The sequence below is a fragment of the Triturus cristatus genome, chromosome 11 (genome assembly GCF_964204655.1).
Source record: "Triturus cristatus chromosome 11, aTriCri1.1, whole genome shotgun sequence".
Classification (NCBI taxonomy): domain Eukaryota; kingdom Metazoa; phylum Chordata; class Amphibia; order Caudata; family Salamandridae; genus Triturus; species Triturus cristatus.
The window spans coordinates 672,561,553-672,573,142 of NC_140594.1; the positions used below are offsets into that span (position 1 = coordinate 672,561,553).

The following is an 11,590-nucleotide window of genomic DNA, read 5'->3' on the forward strand; positions in this document are numbered from 1 at the left end:
GACTGTGCAGGCAAGGTAGGGGACACGCATCCCACTGTGTCCCCCATCCAGCTGAGAATCATTGACTGCCCTATGGGCTTTGTGAAGATTGAACTGCCTGCGATCCACGGACATTGTGCTCATGCTGAATAAAGCTTAATTTTTTTTTCATTATCACACTACTGCTATGCTGGTATTGGTGTTGGTGGGGCTGCTACATGGTTTTGGGTGGTGTGTAAGGGTTTGGGTGTGTGGGATGTGTAGTAGTGTACTGCTCATTGGTGGGACCCTGGGATCTGTGTGCCATCACAAGGTGTTGGCTAACTTTCTTTGTTCATGTAAGCAGTTACTGCATGGTGCACTTGTCCCAGGGTGTATTCCTTCCTCTGTGTACCCAGCTTTCTTCCCTGCAGGGTGTTCCCAATGTTTAGCGCAGAGCTGTGTCTACATGAGCTGTGTGTGTGACGGAGCCCTTCTACTTTGGCCATGCATGCAGGGCCATGTGTCCACCTGCAACAATCGTGGCATCCTTGGTGATCACTGTACTTGTGTGTGGAGTCTGTTGACATGAGTTCATGGGGACATGTTCCCTTGTAGCCAGTATGCATGTGGATAATTCTGGCCTCACACACATGTGTTACACCCCTCCTGTCTCAGGGCACTGCTGGGAGGACTCCACACCCACCCCTCCTGTCTCAGGGCACTGCTGGGAGGACTCTGCACACACCCCTCCTGTCTCAGGGCACTGCTGGGAGGACTCTGCACACACCCCTCCTGTCTCAGGGCACTGCTGGGAGTGATAGGCACCCACCCCTCCTGTCTCAGGGCACTGCTGGGAGGACTCCACACCCACCCCTCCTGTCTCAGGGCACTGCTGGGAGGACTCTGCACACACCCCTCCTGTCTCAGGGCACTGCTGGGAGGACTCTGCACACACCCCTCCTGTCTCAGGGCACTGCTGGGAGGACTCCACACCCACCCCTCCTGTCTCAGGGCACTGCTGGGAGGACTCTGCACACACCCCTCCTGTCTCAGGGCACTGCTGGGAGGACTCTGCACACACCCCTCCTGTCTCAGGGCACTGCTGGGAGGACTCCACACCCACCCCTCCTGTCTCAGGGCACTGCTGGGAGGACTCTGCACACACCCCTCCTGTCTCAGGGCACTGCTGGGAGTGATAGGCACCCACCCCTCCTGTCTCAGGGCACTGCTGAGAGGACTCTGCACCCACCCCTCCTGTCTCAGGGCACTGCTGGGAGGACTCTGCACACACCCCTCCTGTCTCAGGGCACTGCTGGGAGGACTCTGCACCCACCCCTCCTGTCTCAGGGCACTGCTGGGAGTGATAGGCACCCACCCCTCCTGTCTCAGGGCACTGCTGGGAGGACTCCACACCCACCCCTCCTGTCTCAGGGCACTGCTGGGAGGACTCTGCACACACCCCTCCAGTCTCAGGGCACTGCTGGGAGGACTCTGCACCCACCCCTCCTGTCTCAGGGCACTGCTGGGAGTGATAGGCACCCACCCCTCCTGTCTCAGGGCACTGCTGGGAGGACTCTGCACACACCCCTCCTGTCTCAGGGCACTGCTGGGAGTGATAGGCACCCACCCCTCCTGTCTCAGGGCACTGCTGGGAGGACTCCACACCCACCCCTCCTGTCTCAGGGCACTGCTGGGAGGACTCTGCACACACCCCTCCTGTCTCAGGGCACTGCTGGGAGGACTCTGCACACACCCCTCCTGTCTCAGGGCACTGCTGGGTGGACTCTGCACACACACCTCCGATTTCAGGATATGTACGCTTGGAACATACACGGTGGGGGTACGCTCAATGCATTCGAGGTGAGGGTACGAGTCTACTTACACTGGTGTGGTGGGGGTACGCTCCATGCATACGCGGGTGGGGGTACGGGTCGTACTTACACTGTTGGGCTGGGGGGTACGCTCCATGCATACGCGGGTGGGGGTACGGGTCGTACTTACACTGTTGGGCTGGGGGGTACGCTCCTTGCATATGCGGGTGAGGGTTCGAGTCGTACTTACACTGTTGGGCTGGGGGGTACGCTCCTTGCATACGCGGGTGAGGGTTCGAGTCGTACTTACACTGTTGGCATGGGGGGTACGCTCCATGCATACGCGGGTGGGGGTACGGGTCGTACTTACACTGTTGGGCTGGGGGGTACGCTCCATGCATACGCGGGTGGGGGTACGGGTCGTACTTACACTGTTGGGCTGGGGGGTACGCTCCATGCATACGCGGGTGGGGGTACGGGTCGTACTTACACTGTTGGGCTGGGGGGTACGCTCCTTGCATACGCGGGTGAGGGTTCGAGTCGTACTTACACTGTTGGCATGGGGGGTACGCTCCATGCATACGCGGGTGGGGGTACGGGTCGTACTTACACTGTTGGGCTGGGGGGTACGCTCCATGCATACGCGGGTGGGGGTACGGGTCGTACTTACACTGTTGGGCTGGGGGGTACGCTCCATGCATACGCGGGTGGGGGTACGGGTCGTACTTACACTGTTGGGCTGGGGGGTACGCTCCATGCATACGCGGGTGAGGGTTCGAGTCGTACTTACACTGTTGGGCTGGGGGGTACGCTCCTTGCATACGCGGGTGAGGGTTCGAGTCGTACTTACACTGTTGGCATGGGGGGTACGCTCCATGCATACGCGGGTGGGGGTACGGGTCATACTTACACTGTTGGGCTGGGGGGTACACTCCTTGCATACGCGGGTGAGGGTTCGAGTCGTACTTACACTGTTGGCATGGGGGGTACGCTCCATGCATACGCGGGTGGGGGTACGGGTCGTACTTACACTGTTGGGCTGGGGGGTACGCTCCATGCATACACGGGTGGGGGTACGGGTCGTACTTACACTGTTGGGCTGGGGGGTACGCTCCTTGCATACGCGGGTGAGGGTTCGAGTCGTACTTACACTGTTGGCATGGGGGGTACGCTCCATGCATACGCGGGTGGGGGTACGGGTCGTACTTACACTGTTGGGCTGGGGGGTACGCTCCATGCATACGCGGGTGGGGGTACGGGTCGTACTTACACTGTTGGGCTGGGGGGTACGCTCCATGCATACGCGGGTGGGGGTACGGGTCGTACTTACACTGTTGGGCTGGGGGGTACGCTCCATGCATACGCGGGTGGGGGTACGGGTCGTACTTACACTGTTGGGCTGGGGGGTACGCTCCATGCATACGCGGGTGGGGGTACGGGTCGTACTTACACTGTTGGGCTGGGGGGTACGCTCCTTGCATACGCGGGTGAGGGTTCGAGTCGTACTTACACTGTTGGCATGGGGGGTACGCTCCATGCATACGCGGGTGGGGGTACGGGTCGTACTTACACTGTTGGGCTGGGGGGTACGCTCCATGCATACGCGGGTGGGGGTACGGGTCGTACTTACACTGTTGGGCTGGGGGGTACGCTCCATGCATACGCGGGTGGGGGTACGGGTCGTACTTACACTGTTGGGCAGGGGGGTACGCTCCTTGCATACGGGGTGGGGGTAGGGTCCGTACATATCCGTCCCCACGCTATGTGATGTTTGTGCGGCCCGTACCCAGGCCTTTGCCACGTGGGTGCGATCCGTCCCGCCATTGTTGGGGTGACGTGTGTGGGCGTGGTCCGACTCGTACCCACGCTCTTCAGGCGTGGGTACGGGACGTACCTGTCTGGTTGTGTTGCCGGTTCGCGTGGTGACGGACTTCCGTTGTGGCGGTCGCTGGCTTATCAGGACACGCCCCCACCCCCTCGTGGTGACCAGGGCATGGGAGTCAGGTATGTCCAGGCCATGTGTGGTGTGTGACTTATGTGGTTGTTTTGTGGCCTGCCCTGGTCGTGCCACCCCCACCCCACCCTCCCCCCTCCCTTAGTTATTCTGACCTTCTGCGGCGTCTGCGTCGTAACCTGTAGAGGAGGTGTACTGCTATGAGGGCAGGGATGACTCGTAGGTTCGGGTCCATGTCTGTCCGTCGCGTACTGGTACTCCTTGCTCGCGTCGTCCTGTCGCGTACGGGTCCTCCTTGATCGCGTCGTCCTGTCGCGTACGGGTCCTCCTTGGTGGCGTCGTCCTGTGTGTCCGTCACGTACTGGTCCTCCTTGTTCGCGTCGTCCTGTCTGTCCGTCGCGTACTGGTGGTCCTTGTTCGCGTCGTCCTGATTTCCCGGCAGTTTTTGGCTGCCGCAAAATATTCACCGTGCGGGGTGACGTCGGTGCGAATCGTGATTCCTGGGTCGTGAATGGCTGGCTGCGAGCGTCCCGACGTCAGGTCGGCGCTTTCCCGGATCGCATTGGTAGGTGTTTTTTGGTTCGGTCGGGCTTTTTTACGATTCGTACGGTGATGGTGTACCCGTGCGAATCGTAATTCCTTGTTTGTGAAAATTGACGACCGGGTACGCGTCGGGCGGAGATTGTGCTCCGTCCGACGGTTCGTACCCGGTTTTTGCAGGATCGTGATCGGCACCTATGTGTCCCATAACCCTTTTGCTACAGTATCCCAACATGCCAAGAAGTTAGCCCGTACTTGGATGAGAGGACAGGGAGTAACATACTCGGCACTTGTTCTGAAATAGAGAAGCTAACCTCCTAGCTTGGCGAATGACAGCACCCATGCATAAAAGCTCCTGTGCTAGTGGGAACCAAACCTTCACCTTTCCACTTCTGACTAATTGAATACCTTTCCCCGGTGGTATCTGGAGCTGACTAACATAAGGTGCTTTCTTTACCTGCCTCCGCATAATCTGCGGTCATGTGACCTGGCTGGTGGAGCGCTATCTCTGAACCTAACAGAAATTGAAAACCCCTGGAGCTGCAGCCATGAAAGCTTATTAACCGAAGACCAGTGGACCGGGGCAGCTCCGGGAGTTCGTACTCGCAAAGCTGGGTCCTGGGAACACCGACGCCTTTAGGGTATCGGGGATGTTCAAATTGGTCCCTTAATATCCTTCTTGAATGCCTTAAACCTATGATGCCTGGGTCTGCTTGGACCACCCTTTGAATTACCCCCCTCGTGGATGGCCCCCTAATTGTATGTAGCAACCCGCTGGTTACCCAACTCCTATTGCTCGCAAAGGACGCCGTCCTTTATCCGCTGGTGCTGACCAAGAACTGGTTTCAGTTCGATCCTCTCACCTGTGGGAGCAAACGAACGTCAATGGTCACAATACCGACCCACAGCGCTTCACTTAACGACCCTGGTATGCCTACCTGCACAGCTTCCCCCTGCGCTGCTTAGGCCATGCGTTCCACAATTACCATCACTAGCCGGTTTCACTGGTAAAACAGAACCTCCTGTATGCTAAGTGGGAGGGTACCTGTTATTTCTGTACTAATAGTGAGCTGCTGCTGTGTAACCATGTTGAAAACGCGCCACCACCCTGAATGTTGTATGCAAACTCATTTTTAGCAATTGGAAGGGTGTGCCCGTGTACTGTCAGTACCTTCCCTTGAGTGGGCATAAGAAGGGGGTGCTGGGCTTTATCAAAACCAACGCTGCTCCCAAACAGGGGCCCTCAATTAAGTGTTTACCAGGGGCAGCTGCTAATACTACCGCCTGTGCTGTAGTACGCAAGTAGGCATTCCTCCTCTAACCTTAAAATGCCATGGTAAGCGCACCTGAGCCAAAGTAGCTGCTTTTAGTCCCCTGACAAGAACCATAAAAGCCCCTGCATTTTATCGGTAGCATGTATCCACTGTGTGCTGGCACTGCCTTTTCTGTGGGTAGCTGGGTCACTGGATCTTAGTATGCCCGCAGGTCTGGACTACGACTATTTATTTAAATTCTTTATAGAGTTTTTATATGGCGCGAGCTGCGACCCGAGACGTCGGGTCACCGAGCACTTTACATGAGCACCAATTCCGTAACCTGGGGACCCTACATATTGTAAGGCACAGGGATGTTAAGTAATTTGCCCCGGATTCCAAGCTGTTGGGCATCGTTGCAGAGACTACAACAATGTAGCGATGCCCTCGAGTGGGCTGGAGCGCAACAGCGCAACATGGCTGTCCCGCGGTGGGCTCCATGCCTACATGGAAGCATGTAAACAGATTCAACATAAACCTAGGACCTCCAGCGCTGCCAAGCATCGGGGCAGCCATGGAAAGTATAAATTGGGCAATGTGCAAATAGCCGGCAGCCGAGGAAGACGGAACCAGGGCGTAAGGTCCCAGTTTCCTAGAGACGAACCATTAGCCTATGCCCTATCAGGGATATGCCCCGGGATATCTTAGGTATGCTTCAATACTGGAATGACTGGTTGGGCAAAAACTGTGTTAAGTCTTCGCCTGCCTGGGTCAACCAACCAGCCAGTTGGCCCTGACTAACCTGGTGTCATGGTGCCCGGATGCAAAGCGTGTCCCCTGTTCTGACAACACCCGAGCTGTTCTGCGCTCACTCTTCCGTGGACATACAAGTTGCACAACGTAACTGCACACACCCGACCTACGCCCCTTTTTAAAATTAACATTTGCCCAACTAGTGCCAATGGTCATGGCTGGAGGCCCATAAGACCTGGCCACGACTGGGAGATGGGGGCTACCTCACTGTGAGGGCCTTACTTCCGGAGAGGTTGGACACATGGCCTGCCGCCAGGGGGGGGTTCTGAGCTTAAACAGCTGGCCATTGGTCCCTAAGGAATTGCCCCTCGGTTCTGCCATTCTGCTGGCCCTAATTCCGACCTAGCCTAAATCTTAAACCAATTGGTCAGAGACCCCCACGCATCCTGAAGGATGCAGCGCTTTACCGTTGCCTGATATTTTCCGCATTGTTAGATGCATCCCAACATATGTTACCAAAGGAGCACTGCACCAACGCAATCCCTTCCATTGGCTTTGTCAATGCCTGTAGTTGCATATGATACTGGGCAGCACTTATGGCTGTGGTGCATTGTATATAGAAAGTGCATCCATTTGGAAAGGTGAAACTGGCGCATATGCTTTAGTAACCTTTGGGACTTCACACTACTAAACACATACAATGGGGCGCCTGTCCTAATTACCACCTGCCCCACGTGGGCATGGGGGAGGGGGACATGACATGCAAAGCGTGGTCGACCTCACCCTCCAGTGCCACCGCAGTGATGTGCAAGTGACCACACTGTGGGCATAGTGCTGGAGACTACCTACCCGAATGCTGGGACCGCCAAGAGCGTCAAATAAGAGGAGACTCTCTTTCTGCGCTCAACCATGTCCTACCTTTGCTCTAGCAAACAACTCAATTGGCGACCGATTGTGCTTGGGCCGCCAATCGTGCGGTGTCCTTTTCCTGGACTAGGCACCTTAACTGCCCCGGCTAAAAGCACCTGGCGTGCCGGCGCTTTGTCTTTCAAAGAAAGAAAACCTCGAAACCGCAGGTGCACACAAGTTGTCCAGTTGTCTCCCCCACCGCGCGACTCCTAGTAGCCCCGGACGCCTATCTATATAGCACGAGCTCGAACCGAAGGTAGTGGCGCGCTTAACGTGGGCACCGTGTTTGCATTCACATTCCAAAAGGGGGGATTAAGTGAACCCGGAGGGATGAAATGACCCGTGCGATTCGCCAAAGCAAGATTTTTTTTTTTTTTGCTGCATATTTATATAGCGCGACTCGAACCGCAGGTATTGGAAATGCCTACAACACCTGGTATTCCCAGGCGGTCTCCCATCCAAGAACTAACCAGGCCCGACCCTGCTTAGCTTCGGAGATCGGACGAGATCAGGCGCATTCAGGGTGGCATGTCCGTGCGGACCGAACGCGCGCAACCTCTCCCTCCTTCGAGACAAACAGTCTTTGGACGTGCCAGGACTAGAACTCCCGCTCAGCCCAACCACTCTACATTCCAGCGAGGAGCGCTTAATGCGCTGGGCCATTGCAGGTCCCTAGCACCGTAACTTAGATGGGAGAGGGAGGGGGGGGGGGTTGCGGTCCCGACGCGCTGCTACGCTGGTCTGGAGCCGCCACGGTGCTCGGGCCTGCTCCATTTTCGGGTGGGGGGTGGGGTGGGGGCTCTCTGACCGGACATCGGCCTTCATCCCACCGAGCCCACAGCGCGCAGGTGACAACCCCTTGCAGGCAAAACCCCGTGTTGCCCCCACAGCGCCCCCCCTCCGGCTTCGAACTGCGTGCGCCACGCACCTAGCCAGCCGACGCCGCACCAAGCCCGTGCTACCATGTCCCAGAACAAAAATACGCTACTATTACACTACACAACTGCCTATTACACTGCCCCTGGGCACTTTAGAGGGGCGCCGCGCTCGAACCGCCAACCCCAGTAGGGCCGGTTCTCCCCTAAGTCACCCGTGCAAACATGGGTGAGCACGGCTGCCCAGCATTTTAACTTGCACCCTCTCACAAGCCCCCCAGTGGCCGCAACGAATCGATGAAAAGTGCCGGCCCAGCATACCTAATCACTGGGGCGACGGCGGCCTCTCTCAGAGTCGGGGCGCACACTCATGCATGATAATGATGACCCCCAGCGGCCCCACAATCTTATATGCCACCCCCTACATGCCCGACCACCGGGCGGAAGCGGCAAAACTACGCCCTGCAGTTGCCGGAACCCCCCAGGGAGGCCTTTTCAGCAGGCCGAAGAAAGTATTCAACTGGTGAGCAGAGAAATTTGCACTCATGTGCGAGATTGGAGGCAGACAATGTGTGCAGGAGCTGTGTGGATTAACCGCACCCCACAGAAGTGCAGCCCTGACCTCCACTCTCACACGCTCAGTGTGAGCTGCACCCTCTGAGCCCAAACTGTGCTAATTAAATCGGGTGCATCCTGCCTGATGCATGGCCCACGTGAGGCCTCCCAAGGAGTAAATTCCCGTATACACATATGGTAGAACGAAAGAGAGCAAGTCTTAGAGATCACGCATGTATCTATTTATTTTATTTTGAAAAAAATGTGGACATCACGGGGTGCAAATTGCCCACAGCGACGGTGCCCAGACACTTGCGCGCAGGATTCTCCGCGCTGTGATACCCACCCAGGCCCGAGCCCATGCGCCCAGCGAGTCCAGAGCCCAATGTGGACTCAGGCTCGGACAGCCACTGTGCCGCACACGGCAAGACCCCTGAGGTGGAACCGAAGAGTGCCGGGGACAAGGGACTCTAGATAGCTAAAGGCCCATGCACCCCAAAACTAGAGTGCCAGGCCGCAGCTTGCTAGCTGGCCGGCAATCCAGAGCCCGCGCCCCTCAGGGCAGCCCAGAGCAAGCACCAGTGTCACCCGCGACCACTCGGGTGGGGTGGGTGGCGGAGGCATGTGGGTAGGAGGGGGGGCATGAACGACTCACCGGCAACCTCCCTCTGTGCTCCCGCAGTCCTGGGGCAAAGCGAGCACGACGTAAGATGACAAGTACAGACGACGAGTTGAAACGGCGTGTCCGGCACGAAGAGAGGCAAACCCCTAAAGGCGTGCGAGGCGACATGAGGCGTGCGAGGCGACAAGAGGACGCCAGCATGGTGGTGGAGGGCTATATAGCCTCCCCCCACGCCCAGAGGAGCCCCGGAAGTGACGCCCCTCGCGTCACTTCCGGGCAGGAAAGAGGAGTGGGACACCGGCCGGAGTCCCTGCCCCCCGGGAGGGGGGGCGGGGAGGGGTGACCAGTGCCCAGGCGACACTAGGGAGCTGACCGCTCTAGTGGCCCCCTGCGGGGGCCGCGGTCAGCGGCAGGCACGGGGAGATTAAGTGATTTGCCCAGAATCACAGGATGTGGCTCGAACCCTGGTTTCCTGCACCAGAGGCGGCAGCACAGCCGACGAACCACATCCTCTCCTAAGTATTCTCCTATCATTACATCGAGACTGTTCTCTTCACCCCGACTCTTTGTGCAAGCTTGGGCTGGGGAGCTGTGTAGTTTGAGGGGTAGGAGGTGGTGGGTGGAGTGACTGCATTCTCAGACAAGAGCAGAGATGTACTTACCATCTTCGTTTATCAATTCTATGTCAGGACCGGAGGCTCCGATTATGCTTCTCATTTCTTTACTAAGAAATTGCTCAGCAGCAATCATATTACAATAAACAAAAACCAAGACTACAATACCCATGAACCCACTGGGTATGACGCAATAACCATAGAGTGTCTTCGTATAAAAGGTCACCAAGAGAATACCACATCCTCTTTCTTTGCTGCTCCGCAGCCAGTTAAGTGCATTTTTATTTCTATTCTAATGCTATTTCTCTGTATTTCATTGCTGTAGCGCGGCATTGCTATTATGGTACTTAGCGTTGTGTTTTTGCTTTACTAGCGCTGTGCGCATTCCGTTTTACTTATTGTGGTCGTGTGTATGATTGGGTTTGCATACTTCGTTTTAGCGTGGCAGGGAGCGAGTGTCTGCCTCCCCGGTTCGGGCGCGGGCGTTAATTAAGTGGAGCGGGAGAAAACAGGGCTGAAAGGCTACGCGCGTGTCACGTAGTCCTTTCCTTTGATGAATTCAGGCGGCCGTTACCGCGCATGCGCGGCGGCCATTTTCTTTGTTTGTAAACACTGTTTCTCCTCAGAAAATCAGCGCGAGAGCAGCGCTTCATTTGCTTGTATGCCCACAGCCTGTTGTCTTGCCCCTATTGACGTCCTGCTGTATTTTTTTCACAGTTGGGGCTGGATAATACTGCATAGGCGCTGCCTAGAGTGGCTTATAATTATTGGCAAGCCCTCCCTCCACATTTAAATATTTCAGGTTATTTCACCTGTTGTTTGGTCTTGCCTTCGGGGTTCTGCCGCTCCCCCCTTATTGTGCTTTGGCATATTGATTTTCCTGTTATTATTACTTCCTCTTGTGGGCTTTATTAACGCCAGGTACTGTCATGGCTGAATATTTTGAGGAAGATGAATATTATTATTATGATGATGAGGAAGCCTCTGGCTCTATGGAACAGGATTTAGTAGAGGCTCTTGACGTGGGTGTTCAAAAGTCTGTGAATAAAGCGCTGGTTCGCGCTATTACACCCTTAAAACGTCATTTGCCCCAATATGCGGTGCAGCAGGGTTGGCTGCCTAAGTCTTCTAAATCTTCAAAATGTTCACAGTCCTCCAGGTCTTCTAAATCTTCCAAAATGGCTAATCCGCATAAGTCTGATTTTGTAAAGCTTGCTAAGGCCCTCTCTTCTGAGCATTCCTATGGTCAGCCTTCCAGGGAGCCTTCGTCCCCTCCGGCTCACCAGACAGACGATGATGGTACCTCTCCTTCTTCCTCCTCTGACCATGAGGTTGCTTCCCCTCCTCCTTGTAAGAGGGCTCGGCAGGAGCATTTTGTTGATGCGCCGTCGCATCCCCAAGTTCTTACCTTTGAACCTTCCGACATCATGCATCCTAATTCTTCTTCTTGGCTCCCGTCTCAGGAGGTGGCGGAGTACGTCCAGACACACATTCGTCAACCTTTTGACAAGGATGTGCGTACCCGTCTCCGATCTGAGTGTCCACAGCCTGATTTAGCAGACAAATTGGCGGACACTCCTGAGGTGGATCCCACTATGGTGACATATCTTAAAAAAATATGCCAAGGACCCAAAAAGAGGCATTGATAGAGCATGGCACTCTTGTCAAGATAAGTTATTGGACTTACTGGGACCTCTCACGAAAATATTGGACTTAGGCTTTCGGGCCAAGGAGTCTTCCTCC

The 11,590-nt window shown here is 56.0% G+C and overlaps 1 pseudogene; it reads right to left on the minus strand.

The window, feature by feature from the left end:
- Nucleotides 1–7,602: 7,602 nt before the first annotated feature.
- On the minus strand, nt 7,603–7,721 carry LOC146785305 (5S ribosomal RNA; annotated as a pseudogene).
- Nucleotides 7,722–11,590: the final 3,869 nt, after the last annotated feature.